Raw genomic sequence first — 14,615 nt, 5'->3', positions numbered from 1 at the left:
CGTAGCGGCTAAAGTAACTGGCATAAGCGGTGGCCGCAAAGATGAGGAAGTACCTTAAAAATATTTAAAAATAGCAGATTGTGAGCTGCTGTGAGTTGTTGCAATAATGTTTTGCTTGTTAATGCTTCATTATTTTCTTCTCCGTAACAAATTTTAGTTACCAAATAACATGAATAATATATCCAATGTGTGTGTGCGTGTGTGTGGATTATTTATCATTTCAGAAGTTTATTAGTGTATTATATGCTTAAGTAGGCAGTTTAATAAAAAATATATAGAAACATTGGTTAACATCGTTTTCAGAGTACCAATGTTTAGGTCTGTATGAGGTTTTGTAACCAATGTTAAAAAACATCATTTAACTGATGTTTTCTTTCGATATCCCATCCTGCCCCCTGCCTGCATTTGAGATTGATAAAAATGCTTATGCAATTGCAGTTCAAGCGGAACATTGCAAATACTGGTAGTGATCTTCATCTGTGACTGCAGCATAAGTAACTCTGACCTTACTCAGACTTGCAGTCGCAAGGGAGCTTTTTGAGGCCAAGGAAACCACAAATGTGATGCAGTCCTTGGCCACGTCATGCCAGAAAATGGGGGCAGCACTCCAAAGTTTTGCCAAATACCAGGCTCCCCTGTTTCTCCCTGCATTATAGCGATGCGATCGAAGGACTCTATCTTGACTTGTAGCCAATCAGATCACTTTAATGACTCCTGTCACAATGGCGCAGTAAGGTTATGGTACCATCGCTATACAGGACACAGAGATGACACCAATGTATACAGACACAGACAAATGTCTGACCTATGTATTCTGATTGGTACACCTTCTTAACCCTTTGAGTGCCAACGTTGCTGTCAGAGATAGGCAAAATATCCAATAAAAATTCCAGCGCCGCTAAAAGCGACTGTTGGTTTATTGGTGCAATGTTTAACAAATCTTCAGTTAATGGACTTCAGATCATTTGCCGGCAATAACTAAAGTGATTCATATTCCTAGACTTTGACCCTGGCATTTTTAGCAGATATTTAGCAAATCTCTCACAGCAACGCTTTCACACAAAGGGTTAAGGATGCCCGGGCTGTTCATTGTTGGCTGTTTCAGGCACCTTACAAGGCAAAGTGCATATTTAAAGATCTGTACACGGCACTGATCCATGAGCACACATTACATAGGTGAAGGATATGGTGGGTTAAGCCAGGTATAATACTGAGTGTACAGATTCCACAGGAAGAGACCCTGCTGGCTAATCACACAAATGTCTAGTACGTGTTCCCGAGGTCATGTGGCGTATAGCATGATCTCCTATCTGCAGACTGAGGCCCCCATTTATCATTGATCGCATTTACAATGCGATCTGGGCGGAATATTACCGCTCAGGATCGCATTGTAAAATGCGATCATATCACCTGAATGTATCATCTGCCGGGCGCAGGGACAGGGCTCTGAAAGGAGCCCGTCCCTGCGATGCCTGGAGCCGGAAGCCGGGGGGGTCTGCGCATGCGCGGTTACGTGCTGACCCCCCCACGACCCTGCTGACCGCACTGCCGCTCGGGCAGTGTGATATGTAGCCATAGGCTACAATGGGCTATCACCATATCAGAATGGCGATAGCCCAGGTGTGCGAAGCCGGGCTAACCGATGTTGATACATCGGGCAGCTTTGCATCCCTCATAGAAACCTATGGGGGATGCGGCCGGCGGCGCTGCAGGGGAGATTGCAGCAGGGATCGGAGATTCCTGCTGCGGTCCCCTTTTAATACATTTCAGTGCTACTTAATATTTGCGGTTAACCCCCGAAAATGAAGGGCGAAAGCCGTCCCAGGACTGATGATCTGAGGGGCAGCTCCCCCAACTCAGCTTCCTGACCCCCCTATCACTTAGATGCCAGCTCTACTGACACTCAGCCCCTGGACCCTCCGTCATCCTCGCTGCCGCCCAAAGCGGAATCGCTCAGACGTCTGGCCGCCGGTGGTTACTCCTAAAGGTTTTGGTAGGGAGCACGACGAGGGGTGTGTGTGAATTGCACTCTGCCTCTGTCCGCTCTGTGAGGGGTTTAGCGGCTCCCCCACGGCTGGCTTTAGACATTTCTTAAATTTCGAATGTGCTAACCAGAGCTCGCTGCACACAGGCCTGGCTTGTGGTTAATAAGGAGTAGTAGACGCGTGAGGTGAGCTCTCCTCACAGAGGGAAGGAGCCAGCGGGGGGCCGTAGGAGCAGCAGATGCGGTTGCAGAAGTGAGTATTGATGGGGGCATTGTGCATTAGGCACTAAAGGGGGCAATCTTCATATTGAACTGGGGTGGGGTATTTTGCATATGGTACTATAGGTGGACACCACAACTCCCTCAATGCTCTACGCCACTACTCCCACCCTCCGTCCCTCCCTGCTCCACACTACCACCGTCCCTACTCCGCACCACTACTGTGCTTGATGGGGGCCCCAGAGATATCAGTGTATGGGGCCCCAAGATTTCTGTTGCCGGCCTTTGTGCCGTGCCCCCCCCCCCGCCCCCCGCCCCCCATATCAGGTATCTGGGATAGCCACTGAGGCCCCTTCTGAACACATTACAGGTATACATCATTTTTACAGATAACCCACAAAAAAAACAAATGTTTTGGGGGAAATCACTGGGGCAGATGTATTAATCCTGGTAATGTGATAAAGTGGAAAGGAGATAACAAACCAGCCAATCAGCTGTGTTTGAAAAAAAAAATGACAGGAGTCAATTGGCTGGTGCGCTATCACCATCCACGTTGTCAGGATTAATATAAACAAGGATTTCTCCTTGTGTAATTATTTGCTCAGATTGCACTGTATATAGAAGCATGAAAAAGTTCCCCAAAATGGGGGGGGGGGGGGGGGGATTTTGGGGTAGAGGGGGTGGCAACCTTTTGTCAGTGTCGACCAATTGACTGTCTAGCAAGTCATTGTGTGTGATCCCTCCCGATAGAGATTCTAACTGATATGTCACTGTCGGTATTCCCACTGCAGGGATTTTATACCCAACCTGCAACAGGTAGCCCTAGCGCTGTGACTAGCCGAGCCATAATTCATATATTGTATTAGCTTATTACTGAGAGCAATGTGCAATCCTTGTTATGTCAATATAAACAATGTTAAACCTTAACACTACAATTTCCAGTCAACACTGTGTATGCCAAGGTCAGAGGGCAACCTGAGCAGCCCCTGAAGGGTATCATGAGGTCAGAGGGCAACTGGTGCAGCCCCTGAAGTGGATCAGTTGTCCATTACAGCAGTATGGGAGAATAATATGTGCCATTTCAGGATATATTAGCTTTGTCCTGCACGTGGAATGTAAGCTGAGTAAACTGATGACATAGCACTAGCTGGAAGTCTTGTGAACCTCATGAACCTTATGTTATATATGCAGCACAGAAAACACCCAAGGGTATTACGTCAGCATGGAACGTTAGAACAATATAGCTAGTGTCTATTCTATATCTTACTGTAACAACTTCTGTCTAAAATAACCTGTTGAAAACTGAGCAACACACTGTTTTTGCCAAAGTCGAATATAAGACCTTTATTTTAGCAACTAGGAAAACCTACTGGGCAAATCAAAAGCTTTCCATTAATACAGTGGGTCTCATTTACAACAAACAGTATCTGTCAAGCAGCAACAAGAGTATTTTTGCGTTTTCAACAGGCAATTTCATGCATATGTTCCAAGTAGAGCTCCAGGTGTTTTAGCAGTGATAATAGTGATAATTATTAAGCAACCATCTAAATTCTAGATCTTAATAAGACATATTTTCTAAAACTTGCTAGACAATAGGGGTCATGAAGCTATACAAAGGACACAATGCCGCCTCTATATAACACCACCTTAGCCTACTACTAGGTGTATATATATATATATATATATATATATATATATATATATATATATATATATATATATATATATGTATATATATATATATATATATATATATATATATATATGTATATATATATATATATATATATATATATATATATATATATATATATAGAGAGAGAGAGAGAAAAGTCCGGCACTCAACACCTGTCCCTGCTCCACTGTGTAACTCGGCCTGGGTGCCCGCTGGTCGCTGGCTGTGCCAGCGCTTGTCAAATAGCGTAGAAAGAGAAGCGTCACTCCAGGTTCTAGTTCAAAGATTCTTTACTGCTTAGTCAGTCAACAGTGTTTCGGGCCGTGGCCCGTCATCAGGACATACACAGTGCAATGCAAGCGTTACAGATATTAAATAGCTTACCAGGTCCCTGCGATTGGCGTCGCCATTCCGCCCCCTCCTTGGCGTCGGATCCTACTTCCGGGTTGTCATCGCCGGAAGTGACGCGATGCCCTTACCGGAGGCGTCATGCGTGCGCCTCACTGCCTGTCTGCCAGGAGTTGTTACTGGCATCTGCAAAAGTAACAAAACATTTCATCTTTATTAGAATTGTTATATTACGTGTCTCTAATACATAGTGATTATTAATATCATCTGGCTCCCCTCTGATGATCATTATGGTGCATAGATTAAAACTTTAGTGCGTGACTACCTGTGTGACATATAAAAACTAAAACTGTATGTGAGTACAGAATGGCCACTAGATGGTGCTATAGTTATTAATATGAGGTGTCACTTGTACCCATCTAGCTCTCATCTACGTGGTAATTCTGTTGTACTATTGTGTCTTTATTATTATTAAAATTTAAATCTTAAACAAAAAAGCGTCTCCAACTCGTGTGAGTAATAGGGGTACATCCTTTACTATAGGATGAATGGTATAATACATAGTGTACATGTCTAATCTGTCCTAGGATTGTCCCCTATCCCACGGCTCACATCCTGGTGCTTGTTATTTATTATGCATGTTGATATCCATGTCACTATGCGTAATGGCCCAATATATCATGGGACCTGTCTATATTGCTGTGACACCGTGTATCAATCTAGAAAGGGGTGTGTAAAAAGCAATTTTTTATGTGAAAAAGTACAAGTGCAACGGGAAGTGCCCATGATTATCAAAGGGAATTGTGACCAATTCCATTGCGTGTCATCTTGCGCTATGCAAGTGTATAAGAGTGCTGTCTGGGCAGGTGCATATCTGGGAAAGTGTGATGACCTAGTATTGACAGTAAGACCAAGTACTGTCCAAATTAGGCAGACTCGGATATGTGTGAAACATCATGAAAAATAATAAAAAAATCTCAAAATAACACAGTGAAAAAACTATATTAGAAAACCAAGAATAGCCTGTAATCTATTGTGGTGTCAATGAGTGTATGAGATATGATATCCCTATTACTCCGATAGCATCTAAGTTGGTGACAGAAAAGAAGAAAAAAAGGTTAAAATCTCTTTGTGATGTACATTTCACTGTAGATGTTACTCTTGAAAATCTGCTGCCTATCACAATATGTCACAACTTGTTGTATATGGTGATTCTATGGCCTTGTACCATTCTTACTATTATTGTATTTTCAAGTACTAGCACAGAGCTGTGTAAACTAGCATTTATAAGAAACATTTAAAGTTGAGAGCCTCATTTAAACCGTTGGGGCTCACGGTGTTGAGCCTACTGATCCATCGGCATTCCAGCTGCAATAGTCTCTTGTCCCTGTCTCCTCCACGTAGTGAGGCAGGGACATGGTCGATGATTCTATATCGGAGGGTGGCCATGCCGTGTTTTTTCTCTCCGAAATGCCGTGCTACAGCTTGATCACTGGTGCCACTGTGGAGAGCATCTCTTATGGCCTTCCGGTGTTGAGCCATCCTTTCTTTGAATTGTCTCGCTGTCTTGCCCACGTAGTGTTGCCCACATGGACAAGACAGCAAGTATATCACATGTGTAGTGGTGCATGTTACCACGTGTTTGATTTTATACATGTGGCCTGTATAGGGATGTCGGAATTGGTCGCCTGTGACCATATAATTGCATGTCACACACCCCAGACACTTGTAGCATCCGGGTTTCTTCGTCAAAAAGTTGACTGCTTTTATAACACCCAGACCCGTCACATCTGTTTTCACTAGGAGGTCTTTTAAGTTGGGCCCCCGTACATAGCTTGGCATAATTCGTTTGCCCATCAGGCTTTTTAACTCTGGGTCCGTGTTAACTATGGGCCAATGGGATTTCACCTTTTGTACCATTTCGGGACTTTTATTGGTGTATTTAGTGACCCATGTCATCATGTCGTTTTTCACCTCTTTGTTTTTACTTGCGAGGAGTTCGGTCCTGGTTTTGGCACATGCCTTTTGTCTAGCCTTGAGTAAAGCTTCTTGTTGGTACCCTCTTGCTATAAATTTATCATGCATCTCTTCAAGTTGTTTCTCTCTCGTTCCATGATTGCTGTTGATGCGGCACACCCGCAGGAACTGTGAATATGGCAAACTGGAGATTGTGTGCTTAGGGTGGAAGCTGTGGCTATGTAAGATGGTGTTCCGGTCGGTTGGTTTTGAATACAGCTGCGTGTGAATCTGTCCATCCATAATCAGTATCTGACCATCCAGGAAGTTGACACTGCATCTGCTTAAATTATATGTCAGTTTGACTGCACTGTCTGACGCATTATGCCTCTGCAGGACATTACTCAGAGACTCCTCAGTGCCTGTCCACAGAAGCAGGATGTCATCAATGTACCTCATATATTTAAACACCCCGCTCATGATGTCACTATCCGTGAAGAACAGTCTCTGCTCAACTGCATGCATGAAGGCGTTAGCATATACAGGAGCTGCCGCCGATCCCATTGCGCAGCCGGCGCTCTGGTTGTAAAATCGCCCATCATGCAGGAAGCAATTATGTGTCAGGGTGAATTCTATGAGGCTTATGAAAAACTCAACCTGTGGCCCTGTATATAGGCGGTTGTTTTCAATGAGTTCTTTAACTGCATCCAGGCCTAGTTGGTGCGGGATGCACGTGTAAAGATTAGTGACATCAATACTTGCTAGTATCAAATTCTCTGGGACCTGTGTGATGGATGTGAGTTCTTGTAGCAACATGGTGGTGTCCTTCAGATATGAGCTGGTGGCTTGTATGCACGGCTGTAAATAGTGATCGATGTAAATCACCAACGGTTCACAGAGCGACCCCCGGGCAGAGATGATCGGTCTCCCCGGAGGACGCTCTGCGTCCTTATGGATCTTCGGTATGGTGTAAAACAGAGCAGTCTTGGGATCCTTTCTGGTTAGCAAGGATTGTGTCTCTTTAGAGATAACGCCTTCCTCCACTGCTGTGGATAGTAAAGTGTCCAGTTCCTTGGAATAGCGTTTCGTGGGGTTCTCTCCCAATAGCTCATAGGTATGAATGTCCATCAATTGACGATTGCACTCCTCACGGTATTGGGTGATATCTTGCACGACGATGGAGCCCCCCTTGTCCGCCCCTCTGATTATGATATCCTGTCTGGCTCTTAGATCCTTCAAGGCCTGGCGTTCTTCCTTCGACAGGTTAGGTTTCATTGATGCAGGTATGGCTTGACAGGTTGAGTCCATCATCCTTGAAAATGTCCGTATGGAGGCATTAAAAGATTGTGGATCGAAAGTGCTATTTAATATCTGTAACGCTTGCATTGCACTGTGTATGTCCTGATGACGGGCCACGGCCCGAAACACTGTTGACTGACTAAGCAGTAAAGAATCTTTGAACTAGAACCTGGAGTGACGCTTCTCTTTCTACGCTATTTGACAAGCGCTGGCACAGCCAGCGACCAGCGGGCACCCAGGCCGAGTTACACAGTGGAGCAGGGACAGGTGTTGAGTGCCGGACTTTTCTCTCTATATACGCTACACAGTAAGCCTGGACTTAGGCTACTGTCATTTATCAAGGCACCCTCATTGTATGTTGTTTCCCTGCCATTTAAACGCCAGCAATTCAGGACCTGACCAGCACTGTCTGCACTAAGGATTCCGTCCCACACAGGGGAGACACGGACACACAGGCTTCCTTGACAGTGACTTCACCTGCACTCTTTAAGCACTGAACCTTATTTCACTTGCAAACTGTTTTGCCAACCACAATATGGCGACACCTGCAGCGACTGGGGAGGATTCCATCCAGATGCAGCAATGTGCTAACACTGATGTGTTTAGCTATTCGGATAGTGACGCAGGAGGGATACTATACACGCAACCTGTATTCGACATAGGGACACAGTCGACTGGAGATGACGTATTTCAGGAATTAATCCGCATGAAAAGGAAGGAGGTGGATTTCCTAATGCATGGACTCACCTTATCTGAATATTTCAGAAATAAACAAATCCCTAGAGGATTTAGAGTCCATAACTCCCCGACTATAGGTCGACACAATCCGGCCTTTTGCACCAAGTGGATCAGTATCCTAAACAAATGTTCTATGGATCTGATCCTCTTGGTGATCGAAGAATCAACCAGGGAGCTCAACCTGATCAAAGAAAAAATTACTACATTCGAAGGAGAGCACCTGCAGGCCCTAAATGAGGACACAAGCACCGACTGGATGAATAAAATCAAAACAAACGTCGAAAATTATCGACGCGATATTCTCAAATTTAAGAAGGAGAAATTCCAGAAAGTGCAGGCTGATTATCAACAGCATCGTGTGTATAGGTGGCTTAATAACGATAACCGTAGTCAAAACGCCCAAGTTACCAGGAATCGGAGGGATCGGAGACCCCCTAGACACCAAGGGGGGTATACAAGTACCTCGGCCAGTGACACAGAGGTCCCCACCACTAGCCGGAGAGGAAGAAATAGGCCTACCCTCCCTTTAGGCGTGGATACCCGGTCCATCATCAGGAACCGGGAGAGGACGGCTATCGGCACCCCAAAAGAACAAGAAGAGGGGGGCAGAGCCGCAGACTCCAGAAAGCGGAAAACAACAAACCGATACAGGAACTAGTTTTTAATTTGTCAAAAACTCCCCTTACAACGATGGAAACCCAACTACTCAGCAAGGGTTTGAGTTACACACCCACAACGCAATATGATGATTTCCAACTCCAAGTGGAGAATTATAAATTTCAAAGGAAACTGCGTTTACGGGAGTATTTTGACAAAAAACCGGATACCCCAGCACTTACACATGAAGGTGATCAAAGCATAATAAAGAAAAAATTGGGAGCCACCAGCACTTTCGATCCACAATCTTTTAATGCCTCCATACGGACATTTTCAAGGATGATGGACTCAACCTGTCAAGCCATACCTGCATCAATGAAACCTAACCTGTCGAAGGAAGAACGCCAGGCCTTGAAGGATCTAAGAGCCAGACAGGATATCATAATCAGAGGGGCGGACAAGGGGGGCTCCATCGTCGTGCAAGATATCACCCAATACCGTGAGGAGTGCAATCGTCAATTGATGGACATTCATACCTATGAGCTATTGGGAGAGAACCCCACGAAACGCTATTCCAAGGAACTGGACACTTTACTATCCACAGCAGTGGAGGAAGGCGTTATCTCTAAAGAGACACAATCCTTGCTAACCAGAAAGGATCCCAAGACTGCTCTGTTTTACACCATACCGAAGATCCATAAGGACGCAGAGCGTCCTCCGGGGAGACCGATCATCTCTGCCCGGGGGTCGCTCTGTGAACCGTTGGCGATTTACATCGATCACTATTTACAGCCGTGCATACAAGCCACCAGCTCATATCTGAAGGACACCACCATGTTGCTACAAGAACTCACATCCATCACACAGGTCCCAGAGAATTTGATACTAGCAAGTATTGATGTCACTAATCTTTACACGTGCATCCCGCACCAACTAGGCCTGGATGCAGTTAAAGAACTCATTGAAAACAACCGCCTATATACAGGGCCACAGGTTGAGTTTTTCATAAGCCTCATAGAATTCACCCTGACACATAATTGCTTCCTGCATGATGGGCGATTTTACAACCAGAGCGCCGGCTGCGCAATGGGATCGGCGGCAGCTCCTGTATATGCTAACGCCTTCATGCATGCAGTTGAGCAGAGACTGTTCTTCACGGATAGTGACATCATGAGCGGGGTGTTTAAATATATGAGGTACATTGATGACATCCTGCTTCTGTGGACAGGCACTGAGGAGTCTCTGAGTAATGTCCTGCAGAGGCATAATGCGTCAGACAGTGCAGTCAAACTGACATATAATTTAAGCAGATGCAGTGTCAACTTCCTGGATGGTCAGATACTGATTATGGATGGACAGATTCACACGCAGCTGTATTCAAAACCAACCGACCGGAACACCATCTTACATAGCCACAGCTTCCACCCTAAGCACACAATCTCCAGTTTGCCATATTCACAGTTCCTGCGGGTGTGCCGCATCAACAGCAATCATGGAACGAGAGAGAAACAACTTGAAGAGATGCATGATAAATTTATAGCAAGAGGGTACCAACAAGAAGCTTTACTCAAGGCTAGACAAAAGGCATGTGCCAAAACCAGGACCGAACTCCTCGCAAGTAAAAACAAAGAGGTGAAAAACGACATGATGACATGGGTCACTAAATACACCAATAAAAGTCCCGAAATGGTACAAAAGGTGAAATCCCATTGGCCCATAGTTAACACGGACCCAGAGTTAAAAAGCCTGATGGGCAAACGAATTATGCCAAGCTATGTACGGGGGCCCAACTTAAAAGACCTCCTAGTGAAAACAGATGTGACGGGTCTGGGTGTTATAAAAGCAGTCAACTTTTTGACGAAGAAACCCGGATGCTACAAGTGTCTGGGGTGTGTGACATGCAATTATATGGTCACAGGCGACCAATTCCGACATCCCTATACAGGCCACATGTATAAAATCAAACACGTGGTAACATGCACCACTACACATGTGATATACTTGCTGTCTTGTCCATGTGGGCAACACTACGTGGGCAAGACAGCGAGACAATTCAAAGAAAGGATGGCTCAACACCGGAAGGCCATAAGAGATGCCCTCCACAGTGGCACCAGTGATCAAGCTGTAGCACGGCATTTCGGAGAGAAAAAACACGGCATGGCCACCCTCCGATATAGAATCATCGACCATGTCCCTGCCTCACTACGTGGAGGAGACAGGGACAAGAGACTATTGCAGCTGGAATGCCGATGGATCAGTAGGCTCAACACCGTGAGCCCCAACGGTTTAAATGAGGCTCTCAACTTTAAATGTTTCTTATAAATGCTAGTTTACACAGCTCTGTGCTAGTACTTGAAAATACAATAATAGTAAGAATGGTACAAGGCCATAGAATCACCATATACAACAAGTTGTGACATATTGTGATAGGCAGCAGATTTTCAAGAGTAACATCTACAGTGAAATGTACATCACAAAGAGATTTTAACCTTTTTTTCTTCTTTTCTGTCACCAACTTAGATGCTATCGGAGTAATAGGGATATCATATCTCATACACTCATTGACACCACAATAGATTACAGGCTATTCTTGGTTTTCTAATATAGTTTTTTCACTGTGTTATTTTGAGATTTTTTTATTATTTTTCATGATGTTTCACACATATCCGAGTCTGCCTAATTTGGACAGTACTTGGTCTTACTGTCAATACTAGGTCATCACACTTTCCCAGATATGCACCTGCCCAGACAGCACTCTTATACACTTGCATAGCGCAAGATGACACGCAATGGAATTGGTCACAATTCCCTTTGATAATCATGGGCACTTCCCGTTGCACTTGTACTTTTTCACATAAAAAATTGCTTTTTACACACCCCTTTCTAGATTGATACACGGTGTCACAGCAATATAGACAGGTCCCATGATATATTGGGCCATTACGCATAGTGACATGGATATCAACATGCATAATAAATAACAAGCACCAGGATGTGAGCCGTGGGATAGGGGACAATCCTAGGACAGATTAGACATGTACACTATGTATTATACCATTCATCCTATAGTAAAGGATGTACCCCTATTACTCACACGAGTTGGAGACGCTTTTTTGTTTAAGATTTAAATTTTAATAATAATAAAGACACAATAGTACAACAGAATTACCACGTAGATGAGAGCTAGATGGGTACAAGTGACACCTCATATTAATAACTATAGCACCATCTAGTGGCCATTCTGTACTCACATACAGTTTTAGTTTTTATATGTCACACAGGTAGTCACGCACTAAAGTTTTAATCTATGCACCATAATGATCATCAGAGGGGAGCCAGATGATATTAATAATCACTATGTATTAGAGACACGTAATATAACAATTCTAATAAAGATGAAATGTTTTGTTACTTTTGCAGATGCCAGTAACAACTCCTGGCAGACAGGCAGTGAGGCGCACGCATGACGCCTCCGGTAAGGGCATCGCGTCACTTCCGGCGATGACAACCCGGAAGTAGGATCCGACGCCAAGGAGGGGGCGGAATGGCGACGCCAATCGCAGGGACCTGGTAAGCTATTTAATATCTGTAACGCTTGCATTGCACTGTGTATGTCCTGATGACGGGCCACGGCCCGAAACACTGTTGACTGACTAAGCAGTAAAGAATCTTTGAACTAGAACCTGGAGTGACGCTTCTCTTTCTACGCTATTTGACAAGCGCTGGCACAGCCAGCGACCAGCGGGCACCCAGGCCGAGTTACACAGTGGAGCAGGGACAGGTGTTGAGTGCCGGACTTTTCTCTCTATATACGCTACACAGTAAGCCTGGACTTAGGCTACTGTCATTTATCAAGGCACCCTCATTGTATGTTGTTTCCCTGCCATTTAAACGCCAGCAATTCAGGACCTGACCAGCACTGTCTGCACTAAGGATTCCGTCCCACACAGGGGAGACACGGACACACAGGCTTCCTTGACAGTGACTTCACCTGCACTCTTTAAGCACTGAACCTTATTTCACTTGCAAACTGTTTTGCCAACCACAATATGGCGACACCTGCAGCGACTGGGGAGGATTCCATCCAGATGCAGCAATGTGCTAACACTGATGTGTTTAGCTATTCGGATAGTGACGCAGGAGGGATACTATACACGCAACCTGTATTCGACATAGGGACACAGTCGACTGGAGATGACGTATTTCAGGAATTAATCCGCATGAAAAGGAAGGAGGTGGATTTCCTAATGCATGGACTCACCTTATCTGAATATTTCAGAAATAAACAAATCCCTAGAGGATTTAGAGTCCATAACTCCCCGACTATAGGTCGACACAATCCGGCCTTTTGCACCAAGTGGATCAGTATCCTGAACAAATGTTCTATGGATCTGATCCTCTTGGTGATCGAAGAATCAACCAGGGAGCTCAACCTGATCAAAGAAAAAATTATTACATTCGAAGGAGAGCACCTGCAGGCCCTAAATGAGGACACAAGCACCGACTGGATGAATAAAATCAAAACAAACGTCGAAAATTATCGACGCGATATTCTCAAATTTAAGAAGGAGAAATTCCAGAAAGTGCAGGCTGATTATCAACAGCATCGTGTGTATAGGTGGCTTAATAACGATAACCGTAGTCAAAACGCCCAAGTTACCAGGAATCGGAGGGATCGGAGACCCCCTAGACACCAAGGGGGGTATACAAGTACCTCGGCCAGTGACACAGAGGTCCCCACCACTAGCCGGAGAGGAAGAAATAGGCCTACCCTCCCTTTAGGCGTGGATACCCGGTCCATCATCAGGAACCGGGAGAGGACGGCTATCGGCACCCCAAAAGAACAAGAAGAGGGGGGCAGAGCCGCAGACTCCAGAAAGCGGAAAACAACAAACCGATACAGGAACTAGTTTTTAATTTGTCAAAAACTCCCCTTACAACGATGGAAACCCAACTACTCAGCAAGGGTTTGAGTTACACACCCACAACGCAATATGATGATTTCCAACTCCAAGTGGAGAATTATAAATTTCAAAGGAAACTGCGTTTACGGGAGTATTTTGACAAAAAACCGGATACCCCAGCACTTACACATGAAGGTGATCAAAGCATAATAAAGAAAAAATTGGGAGCCACCAGCACTTTCGATCCACAATCTTTTAATGCCTCCATACGGACATTTTCAAGGATGATGGACTCAACCTGTCAAGCCATACCTGCATCAATGAAACCTAACCTGTCGAAGGAAGAACGCCAGGCCTTGAAGGATCTAAGAGCCAGACAGGATATCATAATCAGAGGGGCGGACAAGGGGGGCTCCATCGTCGTGCAAGATATCACCCAATACCGTGAGGAGTGCAATCGTCAATTGATGGACATTCATACCTATGAGCTATTGGGAGAGAACCCCACGAAACGCTATTCCAAGGAACTGGACACTTTACTATCCACAGCAGTGGAGGAAGGCGTTATCTCTAAAGAGACACAATCCTTGCTAACCAGAAAGGATCCCAAGACTGCTCTGTTTTACACCATACCGAAGATCCATAAGGACGCAGAGCGTCCTCCGGGGAGACCGATCATCTCTGCCCGGGGGTCGCTCTGTGAACCGTTGGCGATTTACATCGATCACTATTTACAGCCGTGCATACAAGCCACCAGCTCATATCTGAAGGACACCACCATGTTGCTACAAGAACTCACATCCATCACACAGGTCCCAGAGAATTTGATACTAGCAAGTATTGATGTCACTAATCTTTACACGTGCATCCCGCACCAACTAGGCCTGGATGCAGT

At 45.0% G+C, this 14,615-nt stretch overlaps 1 protein-coding gene across 7 annotated transcripts in view; it reads right to left on the bottom strand.

Annotated features, from left to right (window-relative positions):
* SIRAL1 (SIR2 antiphage like 1) overlaps positions 1-14,615 on the bottom strand; it is a 57,390-nt gene that overhangs the window by 30,959 nt on the left and 11,816 nt on the right. Inside the window, exon 2 of one of the 7 annotated variants that reach the window (XM_083162800.1) lies at positions 4,263-4,412. The exons of the other annotated variants lie outside the window; for them this stretch is intronic. The gene's annotated coding sequence lies outside the window, so the exon portion shown is untranslated. The remainder of the gene's footprint in view (positions 1-4,262; positions 4,413-14,615) is intronic. 7 annotated transcript variants of the gene reach the window in all.

Source organism: Crinia signifera, chromosome 19, assembly GCF_055691185.1.
Source record: "Crinia signifera chromosome 19, ASM5569118v1, whole genome shotgun sequence".
Lineage (NCBI taxonomy): Eukaryota > Metazoa > Chordata > Amphibia > Anura > Myobatrachidae > Crinia > Crinia signifera.
The sequence above is the reverse complement of the archived record's forward strand: the minus strand, read 5'-3'. Positions and strand labels throughout refer to the sequence as shown.